Source organism: Phalangium opilio, unplaced genomic scaffold (assembly GCF_054372755.1).
Source record: "Phalangium opilio isolate 3A_F unplaced genomic scaffold, DU_Popi_V2 ptg000055l_1, whole genome shotgun sequence".
In the NCBI taxonomy this organism is placed as follows: Eukaryota; Metazoa; Arthropoda; class Arachnida; order Opiliones; family Phalangiidae; genus Phalangium; species Phalangium opilio.
Genome location: NW_028324174.1, coordinates 49,379 through 67,420, shown reverse-complemented (window position 1 = coordinate 67,420; position 18,042 = coordinate 49,379). Strand labels below are relative to the sequence as shown.

Genomic DNA, 18,042 nt, shown 5'->3' with positions numbered 1-18,042 from the left:
AGCACTCGCTCCGATACCGGGAATCGAACCCGGGCTTTCTGGGTATCCTACCCACTAGACCATATCGGACTTGCTTAACCAAGTCTTAATTCTATTCATAAACCTATATCCTTAAGTCTATTCTTCAAAACCGGTACAAAAGCACTCGCTCCGATAACGGTAATCGAACCCGGGCCTTCTGGGTGAGAGCCAGATATCCTAGCCGCTATACCATATCGGACTGGTTTGTGCAACCCTAGATATTAGTCCTATAAATGTGTCTTTACATTTATTCTTTAAAAGCGGTACAAAAGCACTGTCTCCGATACCGGGAATCGAACCCGGGCCTTCTGGGTGAAAGCCAGATATCCTAGCCACTAGACCATATCGGACTTATTCCAAATCTTAATTCTATTCATAAACCTATATCCTTAAGTCTATTCCTCAAAACCGGTACAAGAGCACTCGCTCCGATACCGGGAATCGAACCCGGGCCTTCTGGGTATCCTACCAACTAGACCATATCGGACTTGCTTAACCAAGTCTTAATTCTATTCATAAACCTATATCCTTAAGTCTATTCTTCAAAACCGGTACACAAGCACTCGCTCCGATAACGGGAATCGAACCCGGGCCTTCTGGGTGAGAGCCAGATATTCTAGCCGCTATACCATATCGGACTGGATAGTGCAACTCTAGATATTATTCATATAAATGTGTCTTTAAATTTATTCTTTAAAAGCGCTTCAAAAGCACTGTCTGCGATACCGGGAATCAAACCCGGGCCTTCTGGGTGAAAGCCAGATATCCTAGCCACTAGACCATATCGGACTTGCTTAACCAAGTCTTAATTCTATTCATAAACCTATATCCTTAAGTCTATTCCTCAAAACCTGTACAAGAGCACTCGCTCCAATACCGGGAATCGAACCCGGACCTTCTGGGTATCCTACCCACTAGACCATATCGGAATTGCTTAACCAAGTCTTAATTCTATCCATAAACCTATATCCTTAAGTCTATTCTTCAAAACCGGTACAAAAGCACTGTCTCCGATACCGGGAATTGAACCCGGGCCTTCTGGGTGAAAGCCAGATATCCTAGCCACTAGACCATATCGGACTTGCTTAACCAAGTCTTAATTCTTTTCATAAACCTATATCCTTAAGTCTATTCTTCAAAACCGGTACAAGAGCACTCGCTCCGATACCGGGAATCGAATCCGGGCCTTCTGGGTATCCTACCCACTAGACCATATCGGACTTGCTTAACCAAGTCTTAATTCTATTCATAAACCTATATCCTTAAGTCTATTCTTCAAAACCGGTACAAAAGCACTCGCTCCGATAACGGGAATCGAACCCGGGCCTTCTGGGTTAGAGCCAGATATCCTAGCCGCTATACCATATCGGACTGGTTTGAGCAACCCTAGATATTATTCCTATAAATGTGTCTTTAAATTTATTCTTTAAAAGCGGTACAAAAGCACTGTCTGCGATACCGGGAATCGAACCCGGGCCTTCTGGGTGAAAGCCAGATATCCTATCCACTAGACCATATCGGACTTGCTTAACCAAGTCTTAATTCTATTCATAAACCTATATCCTTAAGTCTATTCCTCAAAACCGGTACAAAAGCACTGTCTCCGATACCGGGAATCGAACCCGGGCCTTCTGGGTATCCTACCCACTAGACCATATCGGACTTGCTTAACCAAGTCTTAAATCCATTCATAAACCTATATCCTTAAGTCTATTCTTCAAAACCGGTACAAAAGCACTCGCTCCGATAACGGGAATCGAACCCGGGCCTCCTGGGTGAGAGCCAGATATCCTAGCCGCTATACCATATCGGACTGGTTTGTGCAACCCTAGATATTAGTCCTATAAATGTGTCTTTAAATTTATTCTTTAAAAGCGGTACAAAAGCACTGTCTCCGATACCGGTAATCGAACCCGGGCCTTCTGGGTGAAAGCCAGATATCCTAGCCACTAGACCATATCGGACTTATTCCAAGCCTTAATTCTATTCATAAACCTATATCCTTAAGTCTATTCCTCAAAACCGGTACAAGAGCACTCGCTCCGATACCGGGAATCGAACCCGGGCCTTCTGGGTATCCTACCCACTAGACCATATCGGACTTGCTGAACTAAGTCTTAATTCCATTCATAAACCTATATCCTTAAGTCTATTCTTCAAAACCGGTGCAAAAGCACTCGCTCCGATACCGGGAATCAAACCCGCGCCTTCTGGGTGAAAGCCAGATATCCTAGCCACTAGACCATATCGGACTTGCTGAAGTAAGTCTTAATTCTATTCATAAACCTATATCCTTAAGTCTATTCTTCAAAACCGGTGCAAAAGCACTCGCTCCGATACCGGGAATCGAACCCGGGCCTTCTGGGTGAAAGCCAGATATCCTAGCCACTAGACCATATCGGACTTGCTTAACGAAGTCTTAATTCTATTCATAAACCTATATCCTTTAGTCTATTCTTCAAAACCGGTACAAAAGCACTCGCTCCGACACCGGGCCTCCTGGGGAAAGCCAGATATCCTAGCCACTAGACCATATCGGACTGGTTTGAGCAACCCTAGATATTATTCCTATAAATGTGTCTTTAAATTTATTCTTTAAAAGCCGTACAAAGCACAGTCTCCGATACCGGGAATCGAACCCGTGCCTTCTGGGTGAAAGCCAGGTATCCTACCCACTAGACCCTATCGGACTTGCTCAAACAAGTCTTAATTCTATTCATAAACCTATATACTTAAGTCTATTCTTCAAAACCGGTGCAAAAGCACCCGCTCCGATACCGGGAATCGAACCCGGGCCTTCTGGGTGAAAGCCAGATATCCTAGCCACTAGACCATATCGGACTTGCTTAAACAAGTCTTAATTCTATTCATAAACCTATATCCTTAAGTCTATTCTTTAAATGCGGTGCAAAAGCACTCGCTCCGATACCGGAAATCGAACCCGGGCCTTCTGGGTGAAAGCCAGATATCCTAGCCACTAGACAATATCGGACTTGCTCAAACAAGTCTTAATTCTACTCATAAACCTATATCCTTAAGTCTATTCTTCAAAACCGGTGCAAAAGCACTCGCTCCGACACCGGGAATCGAACCCGGGCCTTCTGGGTGAAAGCCACATTTCCTAGCCACTAGACCATATCGGACTTGCTGAACCAAGTCTTAATTCTATTCATAAACCTATATCCTTAAGTCTATTCTTCAAAACCGGTGCAAAAGCACTCGCTCCGATACCGGGAATCGAACCCGGGCCTTCTGGGTGAAAGCCAGATATCCTAGCCACTAGACCATATCGGACTTGCTTAACGAAGTCTTAATTCTATTCGTAAACCTATATCCTTTAGTCTATTCTTCAAAACCGGTACAAAAGCACTCGCTCCGACACCGGGCCTCCTGGGTGAAAGCCAGATATCCTAGCCACTAGACCATATCGCACTGGTTTGAGCAACCCTAGATATTATTCCTATAAATGTGTCTTTAAATTTATTCTTTAAAAGCCGTACAAAGCACAACTCCGGTACCGGTAATCGAACCCGTGCCTTCTGGGTGAAAGCTAGATATCCTAGCCACTAGACCATATCGGACTTATTCCAAGCCTTAATTCTATTCATAAACCTATATCCTTAAGTCTATTCCTCAAAACCGGTACAAGAGCACTCGCTCCGATACCGGGAATCGAACCCGGGCCTTCTGGGTATCCTACCCACTAGACCATATCGGACTTGCTGAACTAAGTCTTAATTCCATTCATAAACCTATATCCTTAAGTCTATTCTTCAAAACCGGTGCAAAAGCACTCGCTCCGATACCGGGAATCAAACCCGCGCCTTCTGGGTGAAAGCCAGATATCCTAGCCACTAGACCATATCGGACTTGCTGAAGTAAGTCTTAATTCTATTCATAAACCTATATCCTTAAGTCTATTCTTCAAAACCGGTGCAAAAGCACTCGCTCCGATACCGGGAATCGAACCCGGGCCTTCTGGGTGAAAGCCAGATATCCTAGCCACTAGACCATATCGGACTTGCTTAACGAAGTCTTAATTCTATTCATAAACCTATATCCTTTAGTCTATTCTTCAAAACCGGTACAAAAGCACTCGCTCCGACACCGGGCCTCCTGGGGAAAGCCAGATATCCTAGCCACTAGACCATATCGGACTGGTTTGAGCAACCCTAGATATTATTCCTATAAATGTGTCTTTAAATTTATTCTTTAAAAGCCGTACAAAGCACAGTCTCCGATACCGGGAATCGAACCCGTGCCTTCTGGGTGAAAGCCAGGTATCCTACCCACTAGACCTTATCGGACTTGCTCAAACAAGTCTTAATTCTATTCATAAACCTATATACTTAAGTCTATTCTTCAAAACCGGTGCAAAAGCACTCGCTCCGATACCGGGAATCGAACCCGGGCCTTCTGGGTGAAAGCCAGATATCCTAGCCACTAGACCATATCGGACTTGCTTAAACAAGTCTTAATTCTATTCATAAACCTATATCCTTAAGTCTATTCTTTAAATGCGGTGCAAAAGCACTCGCTCCGATACCGGAAATCGAACCCGGGCCTTCTGGGTGAAAGCCAGATATCCTAGCCACTAGACAATATCGGACTTGCTCAAACAAGTCTTAATTCTACTCATAAACCTATATCCTTAAGTCTATTCTTCAAAACCGGTGCAAAAGCACTCGCTCCGACACCGGGAATCGAACCCGGGCCTTCTGGGTGAAAGCCACATTTCCTAGCCACTAGACCATATCGGACTTGCTGAACCAAGTCTTAATTCTATTCATAAACCTATATCCTTAAGTCTATTCTTCAAAACCGGTGCAAAAGCACTCGCTCCGATACCGGGAATCGAACCCGGGCCTTCTGGGTGAAAGCCAGATATCCTAGCCACTAGACCATATCGGACTTGCTTAACGAAGTCTTAATTCTATTCGTAAACCTATATCCTTTAGTCTATTCTTCAAAACCGGTACAAAAGCACTCGCTCCGACACCGGGCCTCCTGGGTGAAAGCCAGATATCCTAGCCACTAGACCATATCGCACTGGTTTGAGCAACCCTAGATATTATTCCTATAAATGTGTCTTTAAATTTATTCTTTAAAAGCCGTACAAAGCACAACTCCGGTACCGGTAATCGAACCCGTGCCTTCTGGGTGAAAGCCAGATATCCTAGCCACTAGACCATATCGGACTTGCTGAACAAAGTCTTAATTCCATTCATAAACCTATATCCTTAAATCTATTCTTCAAAACCGGTGCAAAAGCACTCGCTCCGACACCGGGCCTCCTGGGTGAAAGCCAGATATCCTAGCCACTAGACCATATCGGAGTGGTTTGAGCAACCCTAGATATTATTCCTATAAATGTGTCTTTAATTTTATTCTTTAAAAGCCGTACAAAGCACAGTCTCCGGTACCGGGTATCGAACCCGTGCCTTCTGGGTGAAAGCCAGGTATCCTACCCACTAGACCATATCGGACTTGCTCACCCAAGTCTTAATTCTATTCATAAACCTATACATTTAAGTCTATTCTTCAAAACCGGTGCAAAAGCACTCGCTCCGATACCTGGAATCGAACCCGGGCCTTCTGGGTGAAAGCCAGGTATCCTACCCACTAGACCATATCGGACTTGCTGAACAAAGTCTTAATTCCATTCATAAACCTATATCCTTAAGTCTATTCTTCAAAACCGGTGCAAAAGCACTCGCTCCGATACCGGGAATCGAATCCGGGCCTTCTGGGCGAAAGCCACATATCCTAGCCACTAGACCATATCGGACTTGCTTAACGAAGTCTTAATTCTATTCATAAACCTATATCCTTTAGTCTATTCTTCAAAACCGGTACAAAAGCACTCGCTCCGACACCGGGCCTCCTGGGTGAAAGCCCGATATCGTAGCCACTAGACCATATCGGACTGGTTTGAGCAACCCTAGATATTATTCCTATAACTGTGTTTTTAAATTTATTCTTTAAAAGCCGTACAAAGCACTGTCTCCGGTACCGGGAATTGAACCCGTGCCTTCTGGGTGAAAGCCAGGTATCCTACCCACTAGACCATATCGGACTTGCTCAACCAAGTCTTAATTCTATTCATAAACCTATATACTTAAGTCTATTCTTCAAAACCGGTGCAAAAGCACTCGCTCCGACACCGGGAATCGAACCCGGGCCTTCTGGGTGAAAGCCACATATCCTAGCCACTAGACCATATCGGACTTGCTGACCAAAGTCTTAATTCCATTCATAAACCTATATCCTTAAGTCTATTCTTCAAAACCGGTGCAAAAGCACTCGCTCCGATACCGGGAATCGAACCCGGGCCTTCTGGGTGAAAGCCAGATATCCTACACACTAGACCATATCGGACTTGCTTAACCAAGTCTTAATTCTATTCATAAACCTATATCCTTAAGTCTATTCTTCAAAACCGGTGCAAAAGCACTCGCTCCGATACCGGGAATCGAACCCGGGCCTTCTGGGTGAAAGCCACATATCCTAGCCACTAGACCATATCGGACTTGCTGAACAAAGTCTTAATTCTATTCATAAACCTATATCCTTAAGTCTATTCTTCAAAACCGGTACAAAAGCACTCGCTCCGATAACGGGAATCGAACCCGGGCCTTCTGGGTGAGAGCCAGATATCCTAGCCGCTATACCATATCGGACTTGCTTAACCAAGTCTTAATTCTTTTCATAAACCTATATCCTTAAGTCTATTCCTCAAAACCGGTACAAGAGCACTCGCTCCGATACCGGGAATCGAACCCGGACCTTCTGGGTATCCTACCCACTAGACCATATCGGACTTGCTTAACCAAGTCATAATTCTATTCATAAACCTATATCCTTAAGTCTATTCTTCAAAACCGGTGCAAAAGCACTCGCTCCGATACCGGTAACCGAACCCGGGCCTTCTGGGTGAAAGCCAGATATCCTAGCCACTAGACCATATCGGACTTGCTTAACGAAGTCTTAATTCTATTCATAAACCTATGTCCTTTAGTCTATTCTTCAAAACCGGTACAAAAGCACTCGCTCCGACACCGGGCCTCCTGGGTGAAAGCCAGATATCCTAGCCACTAGACCATATCGGAGTGGTTTGAGCAACCCTAGATATTATTCCTATAAATGTGTCTTTAATTTTATTCTTTAAAAGCCGTACAAAGCACAGTCTCCGGTACCGGGAATCGAACCCGTGCCTTCTGGGTGAAAGCCAGGTATCCTACCCACTAGACCATATCGGACTTGCTCACCCAAGTCTTAATTCTATTCATAAACCTATACATTTAAGTCTATTCTTCAAAACCGGTGCAAAAGCACTCGCTCCGATACCTGGAATCGAACCCGGGCCTTCTGGGTGAAAGCCAGGTATCCTACCCACTAGACCATATCGGACTTGCTGAACAAAGTCTTAATTCCATTCATAAACCTATATCCTTAAGTCTATTCTTCAAAACCGGTGCAAAAGCACTCGCTCCGATACCGGGAATCGAATCCGGGCCTTCTGGGCGAAAGCCACATATCCTAGCCACTAGACCATATCGGACTTGCTTAACGAAGTCTTAATTCTATTCATAAACCTATATCCTTTAGTCTATTCTTCAAAACCGGTACAAAAGCACTCGCTCCGATACCGGGAATCGAACCCGGGCCTTCTGGGTGAAAGCCAGATATCCTAGACACTAGACCATATCGGACTTGCTTAACCAAGTCTTAATTCTATTCATAAACCTATATCCTTAAGTCTATTCTTCAAAACCGGTGCAAAAGCACTCGCTCCGACACCGGGCCTCCTGGGCGAAAGCCCGATATCGTAGCCACTAGACCATATCGGACTGGTTTGAGCAACCCTAGATATTATTCCTATAAATGTGTTTTTAAATTTATTCTTTAAAAGCCGTACAAAGCACTGTCTCCGGTACCGGGAATTGAACCCGTGCCTTCTGGGTGAAAGCCAGGTATCCTACCCACTAGACCATATCGGACTTGCTCAACCAAGTCTTAATTCTATTCATAAACCTATATACTTAAGTCTATTCTTCAAAACCGGTGCAAAAGCACTCGCTCCGACACCGGGAATCGAACCCGGGCCTTCTGGGTGAAAGCCACATATCCTAGCCACTAGACCATATCGGACTTGCTGACCAAAGTCTTAATTCCATTCATAAACCTATATCCTTAAGTCTATTCTTCAAAACCGGTGCAAAAGCACTCGCTCCGATACCGGGAATCGAACCCGGGCCTTCTGGGTGAAAGCCAGATATCCTAGACACTAGACCATATCGGACTTGCTTAACCAAGTCTTAATTCTATTCATAAACCTATATCCTTAAGTCTATTCTTCAAAACCGGTGCAAAAGCACTCGCTCCGATACCGGGAATGGAACCCGGGCCTTCTGGGTGAAAGCCACATATCCTAGCCACTAGACCATATCGGACTTGCTGAACAAAGTCTTAATTCTATTCATAAACCTATATCCTTAAGTCTATTCTTCAAAACCGGTGCAAAAGCACTCGCTCCGATACCGGGAATGGAACCCGGGCCTTCTGGGTGAAAGCCACATATCCTAGCCACTAGACCATATCGGACTTGCTGAACAAAGTCTTAATTCTATTCATAAACCTATATCCTTAAGTCTATTCTTCAAAACCGGTACAAAAGCACTCGCTCCGATAACGGGAAACGAACCCGGGCCTTCTGGGTGAGAGCCAGATATCCTAGCCGCTATACCATATCGGACTTGCTTAACCAAGTCTTAATTCTTTTCATAAACCTATATCCTTAAGTCTATTCCTCAAAACCGGTACAAGAGCACTCGCTCCGATACCGGGAATCGAACCCGGGCCTTCTGGGTATCCTACCCACTAGACCATATCGGACTTGCTTAACCAAGTCTTAATTCTATTCATAAACCTATATCCTTAAGTCTATTCTTCAAAACCGGTACAAAAGCACTCGCTCCGATAACGGGAATCGAACCCGGGCCTTCTGGGTGAGAGCCAGATATCCTAGCCACTATACCATATCGGACTGGATAGTGCAACCCTAGATATTATTCATATAAATGTGTCTTTAAATTTATTCTTTAAAAGCGCTTCAAAAGCACTGTCTCCGATACCGGGAATCAAACCCGGGTCTTCTGGCTGAAAGCCAGATATCCTAGCCACTAGACCATATCGGACTTATTCCAAATCTAAATTCTATTCATAAACCTATATCCTTAAGTCTATTCCTCAAAACCGGTACTAGAGCACTCGCTCCGATACCGGGAATCGAACCCGGGCCTTCTGGGTATCCTACCCACTAGACCATATCGGACTTGCTTAACCAAGTCTTAATTCTATTCATAAACCTATATCCTTAAGTCTATTCTTCAAAACCGGTACAAAAGCACTCGCTCCGATAACGGGAATCGAACCCGGGCCTTCTGGGTGAGAGCCAGATATCCTAGCCGCTATACCATATCGGACTGGATAGTGCAACCCTAGATATTATTCATATAAATGTGTCTTTAAATTTATTCTTTAAAAGCGCTTCAAAAGCACTGTCTCCGATACCGGGAATCAAACCCGGGCCTTCTGGCTGAAAGCCAGATATCCTAGGCACTAGACCATATCGGACTTGCTTAACAAAGTTTTAATTCTATTCATAAACCTATATCCTTAAGTCTATTCCTTAAAACCGGTAAAAGAGCACTCGCTCCGATACCGGGAATCGAACCCGGGTCTTCAGGGTGAAAGGCTGATATCCTAGCCTCTAGACCATAACGGATTGGTTTGAGCAACCCTAGATATTATTCCTATAAATGTGTCTTTAAATTTATTCTTTAAAAGCGGTACAAAACCACTGTCTGCGATACCGGGAATCGAACCCGGGCCTTCTGGGTGAAAGCCAGATATCCTAGCCACTAGACCATATCGGACTTGCTTAACCAAGTCTTAATTCTATTCATAAACCTATATCCTTAAGTCTATTCCTCAAAACCGGTACAAGAGCACTCGCTCCGATACCGGGAATCGAACCCGGACCTTCTGGGTATCCTACCCACTAGACCATATCGGACTTGCTTAATCAAGTCTTAATTCTATCCATAAACCTATATCCTTAAGTCTATTCTTCAAAACCGGTACAAAAGCACTGTCTCCGATACCGGGAATCGAACCCGGACCTTCTGGGTGAAAGCCAGATATCCCAGCCACTAGACCATATCGGACTTGCTTAACCAAGTCTTAATTCTTTTCATAAACCTATATCCTTAAGTCTATTCCTCAAAACCGGTACAAGAGCACTCGCTCCGATACCGGGAATCGAATCCGGGCCTTCTGGGTATCCTACCCACTAGACCATATCGGACTTGCTTAACCAAGTCTTAATTCTATTCGTAAACCTATATCCTTAAGTCTATTCTTCAAAACCGGTACAAAAGCACTCGCTCCGATAACGGGAATCGAACCCGGGCCTTCTGGGTGAGAGCCAGATATCCTAGCCGCTATACCATATCGGACTGATTTGAGCAACCCTAGATATTATTCCTATAAATGTGTCTTTAAATTTATTCTTTAAAAGCGGTACAAAAGCACTGTCTCCGATACCGGGAATCGAACCCGGGCCTTCTGGGTGAAAGCCAGATATCCTAGCCACTAGACGATATCGGACTTATTCCAAGCCTTAATTCTATTCATAAACCTATATCCTTAAGTCTATTCCTCAAAACCGGTACAACAGCACTCGCTCCGATACCGGGAATCGAACCCGGGCCTTCTGGGTATCCTACCCACTAGACCAAATCGGACTTGCTTAACCAAGTCTTAATTCTATTCATAAACCTATATCCTTAAGTCTATTCTTCAAAACCGGTACAAAAGCACTCGTTCCGATAACGGGAATCGAACCCGGGCCTTCTGGGTGAGAGCCAGATATCCTAGCCGCTATACCTTATCGGACTGGTTTGTGCAACCCTAGATATTAGTCCTATAAATGTGTCTTTAAATTTATTCTTTAAAAGCGGTACAAAAGCACTGTCTCCGATACCGGGAATCGAACCCGGGCCTTCTGGGTGAAAGCCAGATATCCTAGCCACTAGACGATATCGGACTTATTCCAAGCCTTAATTCTATTCATAAACCTATATCCTTAAGTCTATTCCTCAAAACCGGTACAACAGCACTCGCTCCGATACCGGGAATCGAACCCGGACCTTCTGGGTATCCTACCCACTAGACCAAATCGGACTTGCTTAACCAAGTCTTAATTCTATTCATAAACCTATATCCTTAAGTCTATTCTTCAAAACCGGTACAAAAGCACTCGCTCCGATAACGGGAATCGAACCCGGGCCTTCTGGGTGAGTGCCAGATATCCTAGCCGCTATACCTTATCGGACTGGTTTGTGCAACCCTAGATATTAGTCCTATAAATGTGTCTTTAAATTTATTCTTTAAAAGCGGTACAAAAGCACTGTCTCCGATACCGGGAATCGAACCCGGGCCTTCTGGGTGAAAGCCAGATATCCTAGCCATTAGACCATATCGGACTTGCTTAACCAAGTCTTAATTCTATTCATAAACCTATATCCTTAAGTCTATTCTTCAAAACCGGTACAAAAGCACTGTCTCCGATACCGGGAATCGAACCCGGGCCTTCTAGGTGAAAGCCAGATATCCTAGCCACTAGACCATATCGGACTTGCTTAACCAAGTCTTAATTCTTTTCATAAACCTATATCCTTAAGTCTATTCCTCAAAACCGGTACAAAAGCACTCGCTCCGATAACGGGAATCGAACCCGGGCCTTCTGGGTGAGAGCCAGATATCCTAGCCGCTATACCATATCGGACTGGTTTGTGCAACCCTAGATATTAGTCCTATAAATGTGTCTTTAAATTTATTCTTTAAAAGCGGTACAAAAGCACTGTCTCCGATACCGGGAATCGAACCCGGGCCTTCTTTGTATCCTACCCACTAGACCATATCGGACTTGCTTAACCAAGCCTTAATTCTATTCATAAACCTATATCCTTAAGTCTATTCTTAAAAACCGGTACAAAAGCACTCGCTCCGATAACGGGAATCGAACCCGGGCCTTTTGGGTGAGAGCCAGATATCCTAGCCGCTATACCATATCGGACTGGTTTGTGCAACCCTAGATATTAGTCCTATAAATGTGTCTTTAAATTTATTCTTTAAAAGCGGTACAAAAGCACTGTCTCCGATACCGGGAATCGAACCCGGGCCTTCTGGGTGAAAGCCAGATATCCTAGCCACTAGACGATATCGGACTTGCTTAACCAAGTCTTAATTCTATTCATAAACCTATATCCTTAAGTCTATTCCTCAAAACCGGTACAAGAGCACTCGCTCCGATACCGGGAATCGAACCCGGACCTTCTGGGTATCCTACCCACTAGACCATATCGGACTTGCTTAACCAAGTCATAATTCTATTCATAAACCTATATCCTTAAGTCTATTCTTCAAAACCGGTACAAAAGCACTGTCTCCGATACCGGGAATCGAACCCGGGCCTTCTGGGTGAAAGCCAGATATCCTAGCCACTAGACCATATCGAACTTGCTTAACCAAGTCTTAATTCTTTTCATAAACCTATATCCTTAAGTCTATTCCTCAAAACCGGTACAAGAGCACTCGCTCCGATACCGGGAATCGAACCCGGGCCTTCTGGGTATCCTGCCTACTAGACCATATCGGACTTGCTTAACCAAGTCTTAATTCTATTCATAAACCTATATCCTTAAGTCTTTTCTTCAAAACCGGTACAAAAGCACTCGCTCCGATAACGGGAATCGAACCCGGGCCTTCTGGGTGAGAGCCAGATATCCTAGCCGCTATACCATATCGGACTGGATAGTGCAACCCTAGATATTATTCATATAAATGTGTCTTTAAATTTATTCTTTAAAAGCGCTTCAAAAGCACTGTCTCCGATACCGGGAATCAAACCCGGGCCTTCTGGCTGAAAGCCAGATATCCTAGGCACTAGACCATATCGGACTTGCTTAACCAAGTCTTAATTCTATTCATAAACCTATATCCTTAAGTCTATTCCTCAAAACCGGTACAAGAGCACTCGCTCCGATACCGGGAATCGAACCCGGGCCTTCTGGGTATCCTACCCACTAGACCATATCGGACTTGCTTAACCAAGTCTTAATTCTATTCATAAACCTATATCCTTAAGTCTATTCTTCAAAACCGGTACAAAAGCACTCGTTCCGATAACGGGAATCGAACCCGGGCCTTCTGGGTGAGAGCCAGATATCCTAGCCGCTATACCTTATCGGACTGGTTTGTGCAACCCTAGATATTAGTCCTATAAATGTGTCTTTAAATTTATTCTTTAAAAGCGGTACAAAAGCACTGTCTCCGATACCGGGAATCGAACCCGGGCCTTCTGGGTGAAAGCCAGATATCCTAGCCACTAGACGATATCGGACTTATTCCAAGCCTTAATTCTATTCATAAACCTATATCCTTAAGTCTATTCCTCAAAACCGGTACAACAGCACTCGCTCCGATACCGGGAATCGAACCCGGGCCTTCTGGGTATCCTACCCACTAGACCAAATCGGACTTGCTTAACCAAGTCTTAATTCTATTCATAAACCTATATCCTTAAGTCTATTCTTCAAAACCGGTACAAAAGCACTCGCTCCGATAACGGGAATCGAACCCGGGCCTTCTGGGTGAGAGCCAGATATCCTAGCCGCTATACCATATCGGACTGGATAGTGCAACCCTAGATATTATTCATATAAATGTGTCTTTAAATTTATTCTTTAAAAGCGCTTCAAAAGCACTGTCTCCGATACCGGGAATCAAACCCGGGCCTTCTGGCTGAAAGCCAGATATCCTAGGCACTAGACCATATCGGACTTGCTTAACCAAGTCTTAATTCTTTTCATAAACCTATATCCTTAAGTCTATTCCTCAAAACCGGTACAAGAGCACTCGCTCCGATACCGGGAATCGAACCCGGGCCTTCTGGGTATCCTACCCACTAGACCATATCGGACTTGCTTAACCAAGTCTTAATTCTATTCATAAACCTATATCCTTAAGTCTATTCTTCAAAACCGGTACAAAAGCACTCGTTCCGATAACGGGAATCGAACCCGGGCCTTCTGGGTGAGTGCCAGATATCCTAGCCGCTATACCTTATCGGACTGGTTTGTGCAACCCTAGATATTAGTCCTATAAATGTGTCTTTAAATTTATTCTTTAAAAGCGGTACAAAAGCACTGTCTCCGATACCGGGAATCGAACCCGGGCCTTCTGGGTGAAAGCCAGATATCCTAGCCATTAGACCATATCGGACTTGCTTAACCAAGTCTTAATTCTATTCATAAACCTATATCCTTAAGTCTATTCTTCAAAACCGGTACAAAAGCACTGTCTCCGATACCGGGAATCGAACCCGGGCCTTCTGGGTGAAAGCCAGATATCCTAGCCACTAGACCATATCGGACTTGCTTAACCAAGTCTTAATTCTTTTCATAAACCTATATCCTTAAGTCTATTCCTCAAAACCGGTACAAAAGCACTCGCTCCGATAACGGGAATCGAACCCGGGCCTTCTGGGTGAGAGCCAGATATCCTAGCCGCTATACCATATCGGACTGGTTTGTGCAACCCTAGATATTAGTCCTATAAATGTGTCTTTAAATTTATTCTTTAAAAGCGGTACAAAAGCACTGTCTCCGATACCGGGAATCGAACCCGGGCCTTCTGGGTATCCTACCCACTAGACCATATCGGACTTGCTTAACCAAGCCTTAATTCTATTCATAAACCTATATCCTTAAGTCTATTCTTCAAAACCGGTACAAAAGCACTCGCTCCGATAACGGGAATCGAACCCGGGCCTTTTGGGTGAGAGCCAGATATCCTAGCCGCTATACCATATCGGACTGGTTTGTGCAACCCTAGATATTAGTCCTATAAATGTGTCTTTAAATTTATTCTTTAAAAGCGGTACAAAAGCACTGTCTCCGATACCGGGAATCGAACCCGGGCCTTCTGGGTGAAAGCCAGATATCCTAGCCACTAGACGATATCGGACTTATTCCAAGCCTTAATTCTACTCATAAAACTATATCCTTAAGTCTATTCCTCAAAACCGGTACAACAGCACTCGCTCCGATACCGGGAATCGAACCCGGGCCTTCTGGGTATCCTACCCACTAGACCAAATCGGACTTGCTTAACCAAGTCTTAATTCTATTCATAAACCTATATCCTTAAGTCTATTCTTCAAAACCGGTACAAAAGCACTCGCTCCGATAACGGGAATCGAACCCGGGCCTTCTGGGTGAGAGCCAGATATCCTAGCCGCTATACCATATTGGACTGGTTTGAGCAACCCTAGATATTATTCCTATAAATGTGTCTTTAAATTTATTCTTTAAAAGCGGTACAAAAGCACTGTCTGCGATACCGGGAATCGAACCCGGGCCTTCTGGGTAAAAGCCAGATATCCTAGCCACTAGACCATATCGGACTTGCTTAACCAAGTCTTAATTCTATTCATAAACCTATATCCTTAAGTCTATTCCTCAAAACCGGTACAAGAGCACTCGCTCCGATACTGGGAATCGAACCCGGACCTTCTGGGTATCCTACCCACTAGACCATATCGGACTTGCTTAACCAAGTCATAATTCTATTCATAAACCTATATCCTTAAGTCTATTCTTCAAAACCGGTACAAAAGCACTGTCTCCGATACCGGGAATCGAACCCGGGCCTTCTGGGTGAAAGCCAGATATCCTAGCCACTAGACCATATCGGACTTGCTTAACCAAGTCTTAATTCTTTTCATAAACCTATATCCTTAAGTCTATTCCTCAAAACCGGTACAAGAGCACTCGCTCCGATACCGGGAATCGAACCCGGGCCTTCTGGGTATCCTGCCCACTAGACCATATCGGACTTGCTTAACCAAGTCTTAATTCTATTCATAAACCTATATCCTTAAGTCTATTCTTCAAAACCGGTACAAAAGCACTCGCTCCGATAACGGGAATCGAACCCGGGCCTTCTGGGTGAGAGCCAGATATCCTAGCCGCTATACCATATCGGACTGGATAGTGCAACCCTAGATATTATTCATATAAATGTGTCTTTAAATTTATTCTTTAAAAGCGCTTCAAAAGCACTGTCTCCGATACCGGGAATCAAACCCGGGCCTTCTGGCTGAAAGCCAGATATCCTAGGCACTAGACCATATCGGACTTGCTTAACCAAGTCTTAATTCTTTTCATAAACCTATATCCTTAAGTCTATTCCTCAAAACCGGTACAAGAGCACTCGCTCCGATACCGGGAATCGAACCCGGGCCTTCTGGGTATCCTACCCACTAGACCATATCGGACTTGCTTAACCAAGTCTTAATTCTATTCATAAACCTATATCCTTAAGTCTATTCTTCAAAACCGGTACAAAAGCACTCGCTCCGATAACGGGAATCGAACCCGGTCCTTCTGGGTGAGAGCCAGATATCCTAGCCGCTATACCATATCGGACTGGTTTGTGCAACCCTAGATATTAGTCCTATAAATGTGTCTTTAAATTTATTCTTTAAAAGCGGTACAAAAGCACTGTCTCCGATACCGGGAATCGAACCCGGGCCTTCTGGGTGAAAGCCAGATATCCTAGCCACTAGACCATATCGGACTTGCTTAACCAAGTCTTAATTCTATTCATAAACCTATATCCTTAAGTCTATTCTTCAAAACCGGTACAAAAGCACTGTCTCCGATACCGTGAATCGAACCCGGGCCTTCTGGGTGAAAGCCAGATATCCTAGCCACTAGACCATATCGGACTTGCTTAACCAAGTCTTAATTCTTTTCATAAACCTATATCCTTAAGTCTATTCCTCAAAACCGGTACAAAAGCACTCGCTCCGATAACGGGAATCGAACCCGGGCCTTCTGGGTGAGAGCCAGATATCCTAGCCGCTATACCATATCGGACTGGTTTGTGCAACCCTAGATATTAGTCCTATAAATGTGTCTTTAAATTTATTCTTTAAAAGCGGTACAAAAGCACTGTCTCCGATACCGGGAATCGAACCCGGGCCTTCTGGGTGAAAGCCAGATATCCTAGCCACTAGACGATATCGGGCTTATTCCAAGCCTTAATTCTATTCATAAACCTATATCCTTAAGTCTATTCCTCAAAACCGGTACAACAGCACTCGCTCCGATACCGGGAATCGAACCCGGGCCTTCTGGGTATCCTACCCACTAGACCAAATCGGACTTGCTTAACCAAGTCTTAATTCTATTCATAAACCTATATCCTTAAGTCTATTCTTCAAAACCGGTACAAAAGCACTCGCTCCGATAACGGGAATCGAACCCGGGCCTTCTGGGTGAGAGCCAGATATCCTAGCCGCTATACCATATCGGACTGGATAGTGCAACCCTAGATATTATTCATATAAATGTGTCTTTAAATTTATTCTTTAAAACCGGTACAAAAGCACTGTCACCGATACCGGGAATCGAACCCGGGCCTTCTGGGTGAAAGCCAGATATCCTAGCCACTAGACCATATCGGACTTGCTTAACCAAGTCTTAATTCTTTTCATAAACCTATATCCTTAAGTCTATTCCTCAAAACCGGTACAACAGCACTCGCTCCGATACCGGGAATCGAACCCGGGCCTTCTGGGTATCCTACCCACTAGACCATATCGGACTTGCTTAACCAAGTCTTAATTCTATTCATAAACCTATATCCTTAAGTCTATTCTTCAAAACCGGTACAAATGCACTCGCTCCGATAACGGGAATCGAACCCGGGCCTTCTGGGTGAGAGCCAGATATCCTAGCCACTAGACCATATCGAACTTTTTCCAAATCTTAATTCTATTCATAAACCTATATCCTTAAGTCTATTCCTCAAAACCGGTACAAGAGCACTCGCTCCGATACCGGGAATCGAACCCGGGCCTTCTGGGTATCCTACCCACTAGACCAT

At 44.3% G+C, this 18,042-nt stretch overlaps 31 non-coding genes across 31 annotated transcripts; all 31 read right to left on the bottom strand.

Annotated features, from left to right (window-relative positions):
• Positions 1-299: 299 nt before the first annotated feature.
• TRNAE-UUC (transfer RNA glutamic acid (anticodon UUC)) lies at positions 300-371 on the bottom strand. The gene has a single exon. It is a non-coding gene; the product is annotated as a tRNA-Glu (tRNA).
• A 658-nt stretch (positions 372-1,029) lies between these two features.
• Positions 1,030-1,101, bottom strand: TRNAE-UUC (transfer RNA glutamic acid (anticodon UUC)). The gene has a single exon. It is a non-coding gene; the product is annotated as a tRNA-Glu (tRNA).
• Positions 1,102-1,471: 370 nt separating this feature from the next.
• On the bottom strand, positions 1,472-1,543 carry TRNAE-UUC (transfer RNA glutamic acid (anticodon UUC)). Its single transcript has one exon. It is a non-coding gene; the product is annotated as a tRNA-Glu (tRNA).
• A 370-nt stretch (positions 1,544-1,913) lies between these two features.
• Positions 1,914-1,985, bottom strand: TRNAE-UUC (transfer RNA glutamic acid (anticodon UUC)). Its single transcript has one exon. It is a non-coding gene; the product is annotated as a tRNA-Glu (tRNA).
• Positions 1,986-2,352: 367 nt separating this feature from the next.
• Positions 2,353-2,424, bottom strand: TRNAE-UUC (transfer RNA glutamic acid (anticodon UUC)). Its single transcript has one exon. It is a non-coding gene; the product is annotated as a tRNA-Glu (tRNA).
• Positions 2,425-2,790: 366 nt separating this feature from the next.
• On the bottom strand, positions 2,791-2,862 carry TRNAE-UUC (transfer RNA glutamic acid (anticodon UUC)). Its single transcript has one exon. It is a non-coding gene; the product is annotated as a tRNA-Glu (tRNA).
• Positions 2,863-3,243: 381 nt separating this feature from the next.
• Positions 3,244-3,315, bottom strand: TRNAE-UUC (transfer RNA glutamic acid (anticodon UUC)). The gene has a single exon. It is a non-coding gene; the product is annotated as a tRNA-Glu (tRNA).
• A 654-nt stretch (positions 3,316-3,969) lies between these two features.
• Positions 3,970-4,041, bottom strand: TRNAE-UUC (transfer RNA glutamic acid (anticodon UUC)). Its single transcript has one exon. It is a non-coding gene; the product is annotated as a tRNA-Glu (tRNA).
• Positions 4,042-4,407: 366 nt separating this feature from the next.
• TRNAE-UUC (transfer RNA glutamic acid (anticodon UUC)) lies at positions 4,408-4,479 on the bottom strand. Its single transcript has one exon. It is a non-coding gene; the product is annotated as a tRNA-Glu (tRNA).
• A 381-nt stretch (positions 4,480-4,860) lies between these two features.
• TRNAE-UUC (transfer RNA glutamic acid (anticodon UUC)) lies at positions 4,861-4,932 on the bottom strand. The gene has a single exon. It is a non-coding gene; the product is annotated as a tRNA-Glu (tRNA).
• Positions 4,933-6,327: 1,395 nt separating this feature from the next.
• On the bottom strand, positions 6,328-6,399 carry TRNAE-UUC (transfer RNA glutamic acid (anticodon UUC)). The gene has a single exon. It is a non-coding gene; the product is annotated as a tRNA-Glu (tRNA).
• Positions 6,400-6,478: 79 nt separating this feature from the next.
• Positions 6,479-6,550, bottom strand: TRNAE-UUC (transfer RNA glutamic acid (anticodon UUC)). Its single transcript has one exon. It is a non-coding gene; the product is annotated as a tRNA-Glu (tRNA).
• A 1,111-nt stretch (positions 6,551-7,661) lies between these two features.
• TRNAE-UUC (transfer RNA glutamic acid (anticodon UUC)) lies at positions 7,662-7,733 on the bottom strand. Its single transcript has one exon. It is a non-coding gene; the product is annotated as a tRNA-Glu (tRNA).
• Positions 7,734-8,251: 518 nt separating this feature from the next.
• On the bottom strand, positions 8,252-8,323 carry TRNAE-UUC (transfer RNA glutamic acid (anticodon UUC)). Its single transcript has one exon. It is a non-coding gene; the product is annotated as a tRNA-Glu (tRNA).
• Positions 8,324-8,995: 672 nt separating this feature from the next.
• Positions 8,996-9,067, bottom strand: TRNAE-CUC (transfer RNA glutamic acid (anticodon CUC)). Its single transcript has one exon. It is a non-coding gene; the product is annotated as a tRNA-Glu (tRNA).
• Positions 9,068-9,887: 820 nt separating this feature from the next.
• TRNAE-UUC (transfer RNA glutamic acid (anticodon UUC)) lies at positions 9,888-9,959 on the bottom strand. The gene has a single exon. It is a non-coding gene; the product is annotated as a tRNA-Glu (tRNA).
• Positions 9,960-10,620: 661 nt separating this feature from the next.
• TRNAE-UUC (transfer RNA glutamic acid (anticodon UUC)) lies at positions 10,621-10,692 on the bottom strand. Its single transcript has one exon. It is a non-coding gene; the product is annotated as a tRNA-Glu (tRNA).
• A 367-nt stretch (positions 10,693-11,059) lies between these two features.
• On the bottom strand, positions 11,060-11,131 carry TRNAE-UUC (transfer RNA glutamic acid (anticodon UUC)). The gene has a single exon. It is a non-coding gene; the product is annotated as a tRNA-Glu (tRNA).
• A 367-nt stretch (positions 11,132-11,498) lies between these two features.
• On the bottom strand, positions 11,499-11,570 carry TRNAE-UUC (transfer RNA glutamic acid (anticodon UUC)). Its single transcript has one exon. It is a non-coding gene; the product is annotated as a tRNA-Glu (tRNA).
• Positions 11,571-11,649: 79 nt separating this feature from the next.
• TRNAE-UUC (transfer RNA glutamic acid (anticodon UUC)) lies at positions 11,650-11,721 on the bottom strand. The gene has a single exon. It is a non-coding gene; the product is annotated as a tRNA-Glu (tRNA).
• Positions 11,722-12,242: 521 nt separating this feature from the next.
• TRNAE-UUC (transfer RNA glutamic acid (anticodon UUC)) lies at positions 12,243-12,314 on the bottom strand. The gene has a single exon. It is a non-coding gene; the product is annotated as a tRNA-Glu (tRNA).
• Positions 12,315-12,533: 219 nt separating this feature from the next.
• TRNAE-UUC (transfer RNA glutamic acid (anticodon UUC)) lies at positions 12,534-12,605 on the bottom strand. The gene has a single exon. It is a non-coding gene; the product is annotated as a tRNA-Glu (tRNA).
• Positions 12,606-13,417: 812 nt separating this feature from the next.
• On the bottom strand, positions 13,418-13,489 carry TRNAE-UUC (transfer RNA glutamic acid (anticodon UUC)). The gene has a single exon. It is a non-coding gene; the product is annotated as a tRNA-Glu (tRNA).
• An 809-nt stretch (positions 13,490-14,298) lies between these two features.
• TRNAE-UUC (transfer RNA glutamic acid (anticodon UUC)) lies at positions 14,299-14,370 on the bottom strand. Its single transcript has one exon. It is a non-coding gene; the product is annotated as a tRNA-Glu (tRNA).
• Positions 14,371-14,449: 79 nt separating this feature from the next.
• TRNAE-UUC (transfer RNA glutamic acid (anticodon UUC)) lies at positions 14,450-14,521 on the bottom strand. Its single transcript has one exon. It is a non-coding gene; the product is annotated as a tRNA-Glu (tRNA).
• Positions 14,522-15,042: 521 nt separating this feature from the next.
• On the bottom strand, positions 15,043-15,114 carry TRNAE-UUC (transfer RNA glutamic acid (anticodon UUC)). The gene has a single exon. It is a non-coding gene; the product is annotated as a tRNA-Glu (tRNA).
• A 658-nt stretch (positions 15,115-15,772) lies between these two features.
• TRNAE-UUC (transfer RNA glutamic acid (anticodon UUC)) lies at positions 15,773-15,844 on the bottom strand. Its single transcript has one exon. It is a non-coding gene; the product is annotated as a tRNA-Glu (tRNA).
• An 812-nt stretch (positions 15,845-16,656) lies between these two features.
• TRNAE-UUC (transfer RNA glutamic acid (anticodon UUC)) lies at positions 16,657-16,728 on the bottom strand. The gene has a single exon. It is a non-coding gene; the product is annotated as a tRNA-Glu (tRNA).
• A 79-nt stretch (positions 16,729-16,807) lies between these two features.
• TRNAE-UUC (transfer RNA glutamic acid (anticodon UUC)) lies at positions 16,808-16,879 on the bottom strand. Its single transcript has one exon. It is a non-coding gene; the product is annotated as a tRNA-Glu (tRNA).
• A 669-nt stretch (positions 16,880-17,548) lies between these two features.
• TRNAE-UUC (transfer RNA glutamic acid (anticodon UUC)) lies at positions 17,549-17,620 on the bottom strand. Its single transcript has one exon. It is a non-coding gene; the product is annotated as a tRNA-Glu (tRNA).
• Positions 17,621-17,839: 219 nt separating this feature from the next.
• On the bottom strand, positions 17,840-17,911 carry TRNAE-CUC (transfer RNA glutamic acid (anticodon CUC)). The gene has a single exon. It is a non-coding gene; the product is annotated as a tRNA-Glu (tRNA).
• Between the last annotated feature and the right edge of the window lie 131 nt (positions 17,912-18,042).